We start from the raw sequence: 14,629 nt of genomic DNA, 5'->3' as shown, positions 1-14,629 counted from the left end.
AAATTCATAAAATTTTGTTAGCATGACCAGGAAGGATTCAGGATTCAGTGCAAATTAAAATGTCCTGTGGTGCCTCTCCTTCTCGAAGTCGGCCCGTTTGACGTCCTAACCCCCTTAACAGACTTTGAACGCGGAATGGTAGTTGGAGCTAGAATCATGAGACATTCCACTTCGGAAATCGTTAGGGAATCTAGTATTCCGAGATCCACAGTGTGAAGAGTGTACCGAGAGTACCAAGTTTCAGTCATTACCCTTCATCGCGGGCAATGAATGGCCGGTGGGCTTTACTTAACGATCGAGAGCAGCGGCGTGTTCGTAGAGTTGTCAGTGCTAACAGACAAGCTATACTGCGTGAAGTAACAGCAGAAATCAATGCGGGACTTACGAAGAGCGTATCTGTGGCGAAATGTGGCGCTAAAGGGCTCTGGCGGCAGACAACTGACGCGAGCGTGTTGGTCTAAGAGCACGACATCGCCTGCAGGGCCGCTATTGGGCTCGCGACCGTGTCGGTCGGGTCCTAAACGACTGGAAACCTGTAGCCTGGTCGGATGAGCCCAGATTTCAGTTGGTATAGTTTGATGGTCCCCCCCATGAACCATGGACCTTGCCGTTAGTGGGGAGTCTTCCGTGCCTCAGCGATACAGATGGCCGTACCGTAGGTGCAACCGCAACGGAGGGGTATCTGTTGAGAGGCCAGACAAACGTGTGGTTCCTGAAGAGGGGCAGCAGCCTTTTCAGTAGTTGCAGGGGCAACAGTCTGGATGATTGACTGATCTGGCCTTGTAACATTAACCAAAATGGCCTTGCTGTGCTGGTACTGCGAACAGGTGAAAGCAAGGGGAAACTACAGCCGTAATTTTTCCCGAGGACATGCAGCTTTACTGTATGATTAAATGATGATGGCGTCCTCTTGGGTAAAATATTCCGGAGGTAAAATAGTCCCCCATTCGGATCTCCGGGCGGGCACTACTCAAGAGGATGTCGTTATCAGGAGAAAGAAAACTGGCGTTCTACGGATCGGAGCGTGGAATGTCAATCCCTTAATCGGGCAAGTGGGTTAGAAAATTTAAAAAGGGAAATGGATAGGTTAAAGTTAGATATAGTGGGAATTAGTGAAGTTCGGTGGCAGGAGGAACAAGACTTTTGGTCGGGTGATTACAGGGTTATAAATACAAAATCAAATAGGGGTAATGCAGGAGTAGGTTTAATAATGAATAAAAAAAAATAGGAGTGCGGGTTAGCTACTACAAACAGCATAGTGAACGCATTATTGTGGCCAAGATAGACACAAAGCCCATGCCTACTACAGTAGTACAAGTTTATATGCCAACTAGCTCTGCAGATAATGATGAAATTGATGAAATGTATGACGAGATAAAAGAAATTATTCAGGTAGTGAAGGGAGACGAAAATTAAATAGTCATGGGTGACTGGAATCCGTCAGTAGGAAAAGGGAGAGAAGGAAACATAGTAGGTGAATATGGATTGGGGGGAAGGAATGAGAGAGGAAGCCGCCTTGTAGAATTTTGCACAGAGCGTAACTTAATCATAGCTAACACTTGGTTCAAGAATCATGAAAGAAGGTTGTATACAAGGAAGAATCCTGGAGATACTAAAAGGTATCAGATAGATTATATAATAGTAAGACAGAGCTTTAGGAACCAGGTTTTAAATTGTAAGACATTTCCTGGGGCAGATGTGGATTCTGACCACAATCTATTGGTTATGAACTGCAGATTAAAACTGAAGAAACTGCAAGAGGGTGGTAATTTAAGGAGATGTGCCGGGATAAACCGAAAGAACCAGAGGTTGTAGAGAGTTTCAGGGAGAGCATAAGGGAACAATTGACAGGAATGGGGGAAAGAAATACAGTAGAAGAAGAATGGGTAGCTCTGAGGGATGAAGTAGTGAAGGCAGCAGACGATCAAGTAGATAAAAAGATGAGGGCTAATAGAAATCCTTAGGTAACAGAAGAAATATTGAATTTAATTGATGAAAGGAGAAAATATAAAAATGCAGTAATTGAAGCAGGCAAAAAGGAATACAAACGTCTCAAAAATGATATCGACAGGAAGTGCAAAATGGCTAAGCAGGGATGGCTAGAGGACAAATGTAAGGATGTAGAGGCTTGCCTCACTAGGGGTAAGATAGAAACTGCCTACAGGAAAATTAAAGAGACCTTTGGAGAGAAGAGAACCACTTGTATGAATATCAAGAGCTCAGATGGCAACCCAGTTCTAAGCAAAGAGGGGAAGGCAGAAAGGTGGAAGGAGTATATAGAGGGTTTATACAAGGGCGATGTACTTGAGGACAATATTATGGAAATGGAAGAGGATGTAGATGAAGACGAAATGAGAGATAAGATACTGCGTGAAGAGTTTGACAGAGCACTGAAAGACCTGAGTCGGAACAGGGCCCCGGGAGTAGACAACATTACATTAGAACTACTGATGGCCTTGGGAGAGCCAGTCATGACAAAACTCTACCTGGTGAGCACGATGTATGAGACAGGCGAAATATCCTCAGACTTCAAGAAGAATACAATAATTCCAATCCCAAAGAAAGCAGGTGTTGACAGATCTATCAGTTTAATAAGTCACAGCTGCAAAATACTAACGCGAATTCCTTACAGACGAATGGAAAAACTGGTAGAAGCGGACCTCGGGGAAGATCAGTTTGGATTCCGTAGAAATGTTGGAACACGTGAGGCAATACTAACCTTACGACTTATCTTAGGAGAAAGATTAAGAAAAGGCAAACCTACGTTTCTAGCATTTGTAGACTTAGAGAAAGCTTTTGACAATGTTAACTGGAAAACTCTCTTTCAAATTCTGAAGGTGGCAGGGGTAAAATACAGGGAGCGAAAGGCTATTTACAATTTGTTCAGAAACCAGATGGCAGTTATAAGAGTCTAGGGGCATGAAAGGGAAGCAGTGGTTGGGAAAGGAGTGAGACAGGGTTGTAGCCTTTCCCCGATGTTATTCAATCTGTATATTGAGCAAGCAGTAAAGGAAACAAAAGAAAAATTCAGAGTAGGTATTAAAATTCATGGAGAAGGAATAAAAACTTTGAGCTTCACCGATGACATTGTAATTCTGTCAGAGACAGCAAAGGACTTGGAAGAGCAGTTCAACGGAATGGACAGTGTCTTGAAAGGAGGATGTAAGATGAACATCAACAAAAGCAAAACGAGGATAATGGAATGTAGTCTAATTAAGTCGGGTGATGCTGAGGGAATTGGATTAGGAAATGAGACAATTAAAGTAGTAAAGGAGTTTTGCTATTTAGGGAGTAAAATAACCGATGATGGTCGAAGTAGAGAGGATATAAAATGTAGACTGGCAATGGCAAGGAAAGCGTTTCTGAAGAAGAGAAATTTGTTAACGTCGAGTATAGATTTAAGTGTCAGGAAGTCGTTTCTGAAAGTATTTGTATGGAGTGTAGCCATGTATGGAAGTGAAACATGGACGATAACTAGTTTGGACAAGAAGAGAATAGAAGCTTTCGAAATGTGGTGCTACAGAAGAATGCTGAAAATAAGGTGGGTAGATCACGTAACTAATGAGGAGGTATTGAATAGGATTGGGGAGAAGAGAAGTTTGTGGCACAACTTGACTAGAAGAAGGGATCGGTTGGTAGGACATGTTTTGAGGCATCGAGGGATCACAAATTTAGCATTGGAGGGCAGCGTGGAGGGTAAAAATCGTAGAGGAAGACCAAGAGATGAATACACTAAGCATATTCAGAAGGATGTAGGTTGCAGTAGGTACTGGGAGATGAAGAAGCTTGCACAGGATAGAGTAGCATGGAGAGCTGCACAAACCAGTCTCAGGACTGAAGACCACAACAACAACAGGTTGATGGTAGAGTTCTAGTGTGGCGCAGACCCTACGAAGCCATGGACCCAAGTTGTCAACAAGACACTCTGCAAGCTGGTGGTGGCTCCACAATGGCAGGGCTCTTTTTACATGAAACGGACAGGGTCCTGTTGATGTTCGCCTACTTGGAGACCATTGGCAACGATTCATAGACATCATTTTCCCAAACGTCGATGGGATCTTTATGGATGTCAAGGTGTCATGTCACTGGGCAACAAATGCTCGCGACTGGCTTTAAGAACATTGTGGGCACTTGGAACGAATGATTTAACCACCCAGATCGTCTGACATGAATCACATCGAAGATTTATGGGACATAACCGACAGGTCAGTTCGTGCACAAAATCCTGCACCGGCAACACTTTCGCAATTACGGACAGATATAGAGGCAGCATGGCTCAATATTTCTTCCAAATACTTGTTGAGTCCTTGTCATATAGCTGCACTAGATCGGGCAAAAGGAGGTCCGACACGATACTAGTTACTATCTCATGACTTTTGTTGTTGTTCTTGTTGTGGTATTCAGTCCAGAGACTGGTTTGATGCAGCTCTCCATGCTACTCTATCATGTGCAAGCTTCTTCATCTCCCAGCACCTACTGCAGCCTACATCCTTCTGAATCTGCTTAGTGTATTCATCTCTTGGTCTCACTCTACGATTTTTACCCTCCACGCTGCCCTCCAGTACCAAACTGGCGATCCCTTGCTGCTTCAGAACATGTTCTACCAACCGATCCCTTCTTCTTGTCAAGTTGTGCCACAAACTCCTCTTCTCCCCAATTCTATTCGATAGCCCCTCATTAGTTATGTGATCTACCCATCTAATTTTCAGCATTCTTCTGTAGCACCACATTTCGAAAGCTTCTCTTCTCTTCTTGTCCAAACTATTTATCGTCCATGTTTCACTTCCACACATGGCTACACTCCATGCAAATACTTTCAGAAACGACTTCCTGACACTTAAATCTATACTCTATGTTAACAAACTTCTCTTCTTCAGAAACCCTTTCATTGTCATTGCCAGTCTACATTTTACATCCCCTCTACTTCGACCATCATCAGTTATTTTGCTCCCCAAATAGCAAAACTCCTTTACTACTTTAAGTGTCGCATTTCCTAATCTAATTCCCTCAGCATCACCCGACTTAATTCGACTACATTCCATTATCCTCGTTTTGCTTTTGTTGATGTTCATCTTATACCCTGCTTTCAAGACTTTTGTTACCTCAGTGTATAATAACATTAGTATGTCCTTTTCGACATCCGAATCTGACTCTGAACTAAGATTCATGGGTTCAGGATACCCTCACAAGGAAGAACTGCGTGACAGTGGCTAAACTGCCTACCAATATGCGGACACACTTCGTCGTGGAGTATTTCTTTCATTGCACTGCCCTACTGTGCCCTTCGTCGGCTGCGTCCCAATGTGCGCCTGGCCTCTCTCCTGTGTTTTGACATGTGTGCTGATAACTGGCTACTCGCGGACATTTCGAGCCGTCGTCCAAACTACCGGTTATGTGAATCAGTTGATCGTGTAGTGTACCCAATAGCATCCTACACCAAAACGGCAGGTGCTCTATCCATATGGTGACCACGATTGCAATTGGCAACGTTTGTTCTTCTAGGAGGCCCCAGACACCGATGTATGCGAGATGATGCTGTACACAGAAAAGAGACTTGTCCGAAAAGACAACGTGGTTTCACTCCTCTACCTGTTGTCCCTGTGTCATTGAGCATTTCACGGCCAACACACCTTTCTCTGATGCTTTGGATTCTCAACTACCTTGGATGTCTGTTGCTCCTACAACAACTGCAACCTGGTCTCCACATGACTCTCACAGATAGCTAAACCTAAACGCAACATCAAAATTGAAATTTTCTGTATGCGTTCTCGTCTTGATAGCCTTAGAACCAACTGCCAGTTTCTATTTCTCCACCCTCTCTCTCCATTGCCTCTTCAATTCAGGTCTAGCACCTCTTGCAGACTGCACATCTTTCCACTGTCTGCTTTGCTGTAAGTTTATTTTTACTACATGTCCTGGAGTTCCAGAAAAGGACCTTGCTAGATGAGAATAGTGTAACTGAGACAACATATACAGGGTATAATGGGTGTATGTCTACTGAAAACATTACATAAATATTTACTTCATTGCAGACTAATAATTAAAGCTATTAGGAACAATATCTCTTTATGCTGGTTAGTACCTACAAGTACATGTGGCGAGAGCAAGCCATTAATTACCACCCGTTCACTTCCTTAAAAAGGCCTTGAAGGTTCGCCGATGCCTGCCGGACGAGGATGTGCAGAAGGCGGTCACGGACTTCTTCACTCAGCAGGACACGGTTTTTTCCCAAAAGACTGTCTTTATCCTGCTACGCAGTTGGGATGATTGCCTCAGTGATCACGGTGATTTTTTTCTGATTAGCATACCGATGCTGGGCTGTGCGACCTTCGAATTGAAACTATTTGATCGCTCCTTACACAATTCTGGCAGGTTCTCCTTTCTTCTTTATACCTGACTGATAGACATGGTTTATTGTTGGCATTCTATCATCGTGATCAGATAAGCCATTTACTATGGAGCTAGATGACATCTTTCTCATTATAGACGGTTCAATTTACACATAAATTGTTAATCGCAACTACGCTACATGTTATTGTTATTGGCTATGTTACAAAGGGGTCAAGCCCTAGTTGGACATCAGTAACTCAATATTATACTGTTATCTCTACATACAAATTTTCTCAGTTATTCCTCCTAAGTATTCTAATTGCGTATAGAAGTTTAAAACATTTCAGGTTATCTTGTATGCTTTCAAGTCGATTACTGAAGTACACCACTCAAATTTGTATGAGCTATGACTTTATTCGACTTTACTTTGTATACATGGTGTCCCAGGAAGATTCGTCAATATTCAGGGAAATGACAGGAACGATCATTCGAAAAAAAATTCTAGTAAACATGGGTTCTAAACTACATACCTGAAGATCTGTGAGCACTTCCTCAACTTCGATACTGTGAAACAAATCTCTTCTGCCGCAGGCTCTTTGCTTTCTGTGTTTTGGGACGAGGTAGTATGGAAAGAAACAAAAGAAAAATTGTCTAGTAAGTATGAGCTCTAGAATTCATTCCTTAAGAGCTATGAGCCCTTTTTCAGAACAAGAGATGTGTTTTACGGTAGCGAAGATCAATAAGAGCTCTTGGCTCTGAAGGTATGAACTTTTTTACTGCGTATTTTTGCTTGTTTTGGTCTAGATTACCAACGCTAAAAATGTGGTAAACAAAGAGCTTGCAGTAGAAGAGATTCGTTTTACAGTGTCAAGTACGAAAAAGTGTTCACTACTCTTAAGGTTTGCATTTTACAGCCCACATGTACAAGGGTTTCTTTACTTTGAATGATCCTTCCTGTCGTATCTCTGAAAACTGACCATTCCTCCTTTATACCATGTATTGCCATTCATCCGTTACTCTCATTATTCTTACAGCAATGTGATACTCTCCTATATCTGTCTACGTGCATCCGTCCAATTTCTATGCCTTCTACATGAGAAACCGCTATACCCATTAAATCTGTAGAAAGAGCTTTTCATTTTCCACTCTCGTATTCATATGAGAAGCCCATTTTCCGTATTTAACAAGCTTCGTATGCACTGATGGGAAAGTCCACACTTATAACGACCGTTACCCTGTGAACTGAAGACGGTACCATTGTTTTTCCCCCACTAACTGCAGCAAATGTGTATCTATGTACGAGTATTTAACCACTGTCTTTTGAAAAACTGACGCTGAGAAAGACGTTTTCAAAAAACATGAATTCACAGGGACTGGGATAATAGTACACTGGTTACTCTCAGTGCCTCTGGAAATCAGTTGTGCGAGTACAATTTTACCAGGAACTTTCGGATGTAGACCATGCCGTGTATGATATGACGCTGAGAGGCCATACATCAGTCGTATTCATGTGCGATTGCCCCATGTTGTCGAGGAACTCTAGAAGATATGTGTTATCTTCAGATTTTCTGCGATGTATCTGATATCATCCTGAATAGCGTAGCTGGAGCTACAGTTCAAACTATTGCAAACATCCGCAGTAATTACTACACGATCGCTCCGCAGGCAGCTTGAGCCACAGGTGTCATAAGTACTGCACTTGGCTTCAAGATACAAGTTAGCTGGTATTCACTACCAGAGATTTACGAGCTACAGGTTCAGGCATTCCCTTCATATGACTACTCCATATCAGAAGACCTTCTTAGTGTTTTAACCCTTTGACTGCTACTAATCTTAGCTTTCACTTTTCTCTCTTTCTTGGCAGTGAGTTCCTAATCCGTCTGGATTGTCTGCTTCCGTTTGGTCACAGTCCTCACACCAGTGAAGCCGCTGGAGATATCTGGACTAAAGCAACCAGACCTGAAGCATCGCTCAAACTTCTTGCCTGGTCTGGAGTGTTTGACAACAGACCACTCATCTGCCGTATTCCTAACATTATTGCTGCCAACTGCAGCTCTTAACCGAATTTTAAGATCAGCTCGTCTTTCGCCATAAAAATGGAGCGATAGAAACAACTACTACAGGGCTTAGACAAGCCACATCTCCATCCCAACTTGTTACTTCCCAGCAACCCTCATCAAAAAACCTTAGGCAATCTTCAACCATTTCCCACTATTATGAGACATTCTCTGCACGTGTCCATTGTGATGCTATTGATCTTGGCCAGACAGATTATTAACCAATAGCTAACAGTGAAAAGTAGCGATTAGGCGATCGTTTTCGGTTTTCTTTAAGCAAACATGATCGGCCTATCACACCGAAAGTAATTTAAAGAAAAAAACACAGTTGTGTCATAGGTATACATTACTGAAACAGCTAAATGTCATATTATAAAATTTACTTACAAAACATATCATGTTTCCTGTGCGTGATTTAACAGCGACTACAATACTCAGATTAGGTAACGTTGCCTTTACTAAACGAGTATATAATGAACAAACTCTTTAGTAAAACATAATAAGGCAATTTGTTATATTTATACTTTAAATTGATGAAACGCTCATAGCTGCCCTACGTAAATAGACCTTATAATTAACAGTATTACAGAATTTACCTTTTTCGTCCCTAGAGGTCCGTCTATTATCACTGACTGTCACGTAATAACTGTAAACGGACGTTGGCTAACGCTCCCATAGGTGCAGATGAATTAAAATTAATCTTAACGATAAATACACTCCTGGAAATGGAAAAAAGAACACATTGACACCGGTGTGTCAGACCCACCATACTTGCTCCGGACACTGCGAGAGGGCTGTACAAGCAATGATCACACGCACGGCACAGCGGACACACCAGGAACCGCGGTGTTGGCCGTCGAATGGCGCTAGCTGCGCAGCATTTGTGCACCGCCGCCGTCAGTGTCAGCCAGTTTGCCGTGGCATACGGAGCTCCATCGCAGTCTTTAACACTGGTAGCATGCCGCGACAGCGTGGACGTGAACCGTATGTGCAGTTGACGGACTTTGAGCGAGGGCGTATAGTGGGCATGCGGGAGGCCGGGTGGACGTACCGCCGAATTGCTCAACACGTGGGGCGTGAAGTCTCCACAGTACATCGATGTCGCCAGTGGTCGGCGGAAGGTGCACGTGCCCGTCGACCTGGGACCGGACCGCAGCGACGCACGGATGCACGCCAAGACCGTAGGATCCTACGCAGTGCCGTAGGGGACCGCACCGCCACTTCCCAGCAAATTAGGGACACTGTTGCTCCTGGGGTATCGGCGAGGACCATTCGCAACCGTCTCCATGAAGCTGGGCTACGGTCCCACACACCGTTAGGCCGTCTTCCGCTCACGCCCCAACATCGTGCAGCCCGCCTCCAGTGGTGTCGCGACAGGCGTGAATGGAGGGACGAATGGAGACGTGTCGTCTTCAGCGATGAGAGTCGCTTCTGCCTTGGTGCCAATGATGGTCGTATGCGTGTTTGGCGCCGTGCAGGTGAGCGCCAAAATCAGGACTGCATACGACCGAGGCACACAGGGCCAACACCCGGCATCATGGTGTGGGGAGCGATCTCCTACACTGGCTGTACACCACTGGTGATCGTCGAGGGGACACTGAATAGTGCACGGTACATCCAAACCGTCATCGAACCCATCGTTCTACCATTCCTAGACCGGCAAGGGAACTTGCTGTTCCAACAGGACAATGCACGTCCGCATGTATCCCGTGCTCTAGAAGGTGTAAGTCAACTACCCTGGCCAGCAAGATCTCCGGATCTGTCCCCCATTGAGCATGTTTGGGACTGGATGAAGCGTCGTCTCACGCGGTCTGCACGTCCAGCACGAACGCTGGTCCAACTGAGGCGCCAGGTGGAAATGGCATGGCAAGCCGTTCCACAGGACTACATCCAGCATCTCTACGATCGTCTCCATGGGAGAATAGCAGCCTGCATTGCTGCGAAAGGTGGATATACACTGTACTAGTGCCGACATTGTGCATACTCTGTTGCCTGTGTCTATGTGCCTGTGGTTCTGTCAGTGTGATCATGTGATGTATGTGACCCCAGGAATGTGTCAATAAAGTTTCCCCTTCCTGGGACAATGAATTCACGGTGTTCTTATTTCAATTTCCAGGAGTGTATTACGAGAGCACTATCACACTAATGTCTCCAAAATTTTTGTGTGGTAACTCTTAAGGATTTTTAAATAAAACAAACTCTACTAACATTGTACATTATTATTTTTCGTGTCTGCACATTTATTTCTCAACATAGTCACCTTGACGACGAACACATTTCTGCTAACGAGAGACCAGCTTACTGACACCGTCGCTGTAGAATGTTTGACTTGGTTGACGGAGTCACAATCTCACGTTTGCTTGCATCGCTTCATCACTATCAAAGTGAAGTCCTCGAAGCTGTTCTTTAACTTTGGAAACAGATAAAAATCGGATGGGGTCAAGTCAGGGTTGTATGGAGGATTATCGATGACAGGGAACCCAAGGCATCGGATTGTTGCAGATATCGTACGTGGTCTGGTATTTGTCATGCTGCACAAGAGCATGCTGCTCAAGACGTGGACGAACTCTTCGGATTCGAAACTCGATTACAGCGGGCCGTGTCTCAAGCACCTACATAGTTACTTTACATACCACCATGTTACACGTTATGATTCGGAACCCTCTAGTGGCACAGGGTTGCAAATACGTAGAAATGATTAATAAAGATGTAGAATTTTAGTAACGGTTGTTTTATTTAAAAAAAGCTTTAAGAGTTTTCACATAAAGAATTCGGAGACATTACTTTTCAGCATGCCCTCGTATTTTACAGCTGCTTTTTAATCACTAAATTATCATTTATCGGCGATTACATGTTTTAATGATTTTCCAACGTAAGTACGGCAGTGTTGCCAAAACACAAGTACCTATTTTTGGGCGCGAGATTAGAAACTGATGTATCCAAGCACTTAGCTGTCACATACAATTAAAGATGACTGTAAATTTTATTACAATATCAAAATCTTCATGAAGCCAACACAAACTTACATTCTTTTCACGGGCTCCTGTTACGTCTTAACTGTGGCCAAGGCAGTTCAGCCGGTGTTTTGCTTGGTAAACGGATACTGAACTATGGCATATGTGACAATACAGCATGGTACACCACACTCAATATTATTGTTTTATTAAGTTAGCGTTTGTATTAGAAAATGGTATTTTTCAGCTGACCACCTTGAGCGTATACAGTGCCTTAAGAAATATCTGTGCACACGCGATATATAGTAACGATACAGATCTTTTAAATCAATAGTTAATAGGATTTATATTAACCTTAGCAATAGCAAGGTATTTTCCATAACATGCATTACCAAGAGGGATGGGGGCCAGTACTTCATACCAATCCTCCAAAAAATTTTAAAAACAATATTCGTTAATTGTTGTTGAATTATATTAACAGCATACTTTCTAAAGAGATAAGTATGGTCCGAAACCAGAAAATAGATTTTCACACATTCTTAGCAACATCAATGCACTTTAAAATAATGTGTACTACCAACTTTACTAACACCACAAAAAATTTTAAAACTGGAAATTTCGTACATTGTTGTTGATTTTTACTCTTAACAGACGGCTGCTGGCAACGATGTTTCCTTTAAGGATTCACACACGTGTGGTAAGTGATTTGGGTGCTTCACACATGAACCCTAACTTTTGCTGCATTGATTCATGAGAGTACATATTTTATGTAAGACGTAATTAACAAGTAACCATAGATAAAATTGACACAGCATAATAGAAAATCAAAGCGTAAGGTATTTGTAGAACAAGCACTAGAATGTAGCGTAAGTGATAGCTTATGTGTATTGTGGAAGGTTTATAGTTAAAAACTTAACAGAAAATAGGTCTAACGATTTGCTTTTCACCTGTCAGGTGGCTCTAAAGTAAACACATCATCTACTTCTACATGTACACTGATCTGCCAGAACGTTACGACCACCTTCGTGATAGCCTGTTTGTCCGCCTTTGGCATGGATAATAACAGCGACGCGTCGTTGCATGGAAGCAGTGAAGCGTTCAAAGATTGCTGGAGGGGTTGGCACCACATCTACACGTACAAGTCACCTAATTCCTCCAAATTCCGGACATGGCGGGGGGGGGGGGGGGGGGGGGGTACGATGAGCGCTGACGCCAAGTTCAATCACATCCCAAATATGTTATCGCGTTCAGATCTGCTGAGTTGAGCGGCCAGCACACCAACTGGAATTCGCCAATGTGTTCCTCGAACCACTCCATCACACTCCTGGTTTTCTAACATGGCACAGTATCTTGATGAAAATTGCCAGTGCCGTTGGGAAAGGTGATAGCTATGGAGGGATGTGCGTGGTCTGCAACCTGTGTACGATACTCGATGGCCGTCTTAAGGTGCTTTGCAGGAGCTTTACAGGACTCATGGATGCCCATGTGAAAGTTCCCCAGAGCATAATGGAGCTGCCGACAACTTGTCTCCATCCCGCAATACAGGTGTCAAGGAATTGTTCCCCTGGAAGACGACGGATTCGCGCCTTCCCTTCGGCACAATGAAGAAGGTATAGGGATTCATCAGACCGTGCAATGCTCTGCCACTGCGCCAACGTTCATTGCCGATGGTCAAGTGCCCATTTCAGTCATAGTTGTAGATGACGTGGTGCTAAAAAATTGGTACATGCATGGGTCGTCGGCTGCGGAGGCCTGTCATTAGGATTGTTCGGTGCACTGTGCGTTCAGACACACTTTCACTCTACCCCGCATTAAAGTCTGATGTTAGTTCTACCCCATTTCGCCGCTGGTCCTGTTTTACAAGTCTGCCCAGCCTACGATGTCTGACATCTGTAATGAGGCATTGCCGCCCAACCGCACAAGGTCTCGACATGTTTTCACCTTGGTTTCGCCACGTGTTGGAGACATTCACCACAAAACTCACCGAACACCCAACAAGTTGTGCAGTTTCCGAGATGCTCATGCTGAGCCTACGGGCCATCACAGCCTGCCCTTTGTCAAACTCAGATAGATCGCACGCCGTTCCCATTCTATGCACACACAGCAAGCTTGCTGACACCACATGCAGCGGGCGTTTGTCTGACTAGCAACCATTCCTCGCCAGGTGACGCTGCTATCGCCTGGACGGGTTTATATCGACAGAACGTCGGTGGTCATGAAGTTCTGACTGATCAGTGTACACCAGTACTCGGCAAGCTACCTGACGATGGGCTGCGGGTATTCCTGGTACCACTAACTGATTCCCCCTTAGCTGCTCCACTCGCGAATGCCGGGTGGATAGAGTGATTGTCGGTATGCCCTGCATTAACTCTTATTTCTCTAATTTTCTCATCGTTGTCACTTCGCTAGATGTACGAAGGGGGATGCAATAAATAACTGGAATTTCTTTCTAGAAAGCGTATACTTTATTGTTTTCAAATACAACCTTAATCTCCTTCGACTTACTCTCCATTAGCATTAATACACTTGTCCAAACGTTCATTCCAGTGTTCGAAGCACCTTTTAAATTCGTCCTCTATGATACCTGCTAGCACTTTCATGACATTGCGATTTACGTCTTCCACATCCGCGAAACGCTTCCCTCTCAAGTCTCTTTTCACCCTCGGGAATAGGAAGAAGTCTGAGGGTGCTAAACCCGGCGAATAGGGAGCGTGGGTCAAGGCAGTCGTCTTCGTTGAGGCCAAAAACTGGCGAACGCTGAGAGCCGTGTGTGCGGGAGCATTGTCGTGATGTAGGAACCACATGCCAGAATCCCACAAAACCAGACGTTTTCGCGACAAACTTCCGTGAAGCCATTTCATAACCTCCAAATAGAATTGTTGACTTTTTGTCTGGTTTTCAGGGATACATTCAGAGTGTACGATTCCTGTGATGTCAAAAAAAAAAAACAGATCAACATCATTTTCATATTCGATTTCGCTTGTTGAGCTTTTTTTGGTCGAGGTAAGCCAGGTGACTTACATTGTGATGACTGTTGTTTACTTTCTGGATCATACCCATAGCACCATGACTCATCACCTGTAATGATTTTGTTGAAAAAATGTGGATCATCTTTGAACGTGTCCTTCATTTCAAGACAGGCTCGAACGCGACGTTCCCTTTGGTCCCTGGTAAGAAGCTTCGACACTAATTTTGCTGCCACTCTTCGCATCCCCAAATCGATGGCCAAGATGCGCTGAATTGAGCTCCAGGACAATCTGGACAAGTTCTCGAGTTTGTCGATTGTCC

General features: G+C 43.9%; 1 protein-coding gene across 1 annotated transcript in view; it reads right to left on the bottom strand.

Annotated features, from left to right (window-relative positions):
- Positions 1-14,629, bottom strand: part of LOC126418765 (uncharacterized) — a 272,831-nt gene that overhangs the window by 84,635 nt on the left and 173,567 nt on the right. The gene's annotated exons all lie outside the window — the stretch shown is intronic.

The sequence above is a fragment of the Schistocerca serialis genome, chromosome 9, assembly GCF_023864345.2.
Source record: "Schistocerca serialis cubense isolate TAMUIC-IGC-003099 chromosome 9, iqSchSeri2.2, whole genome shotgun sequence".
Classification (NCBI taxonomy): domain Eukaryota; kingdom Metazoa; phylum Arthropoda; class Insecta; order Orthoptera; family Acrididae; genus Schistocerca; species Schistocerca serialis.
Note: the sequence above shows the minus strand (reverse complement) of the source record. Positions and strands in the feature narration are given on the sequence as shown.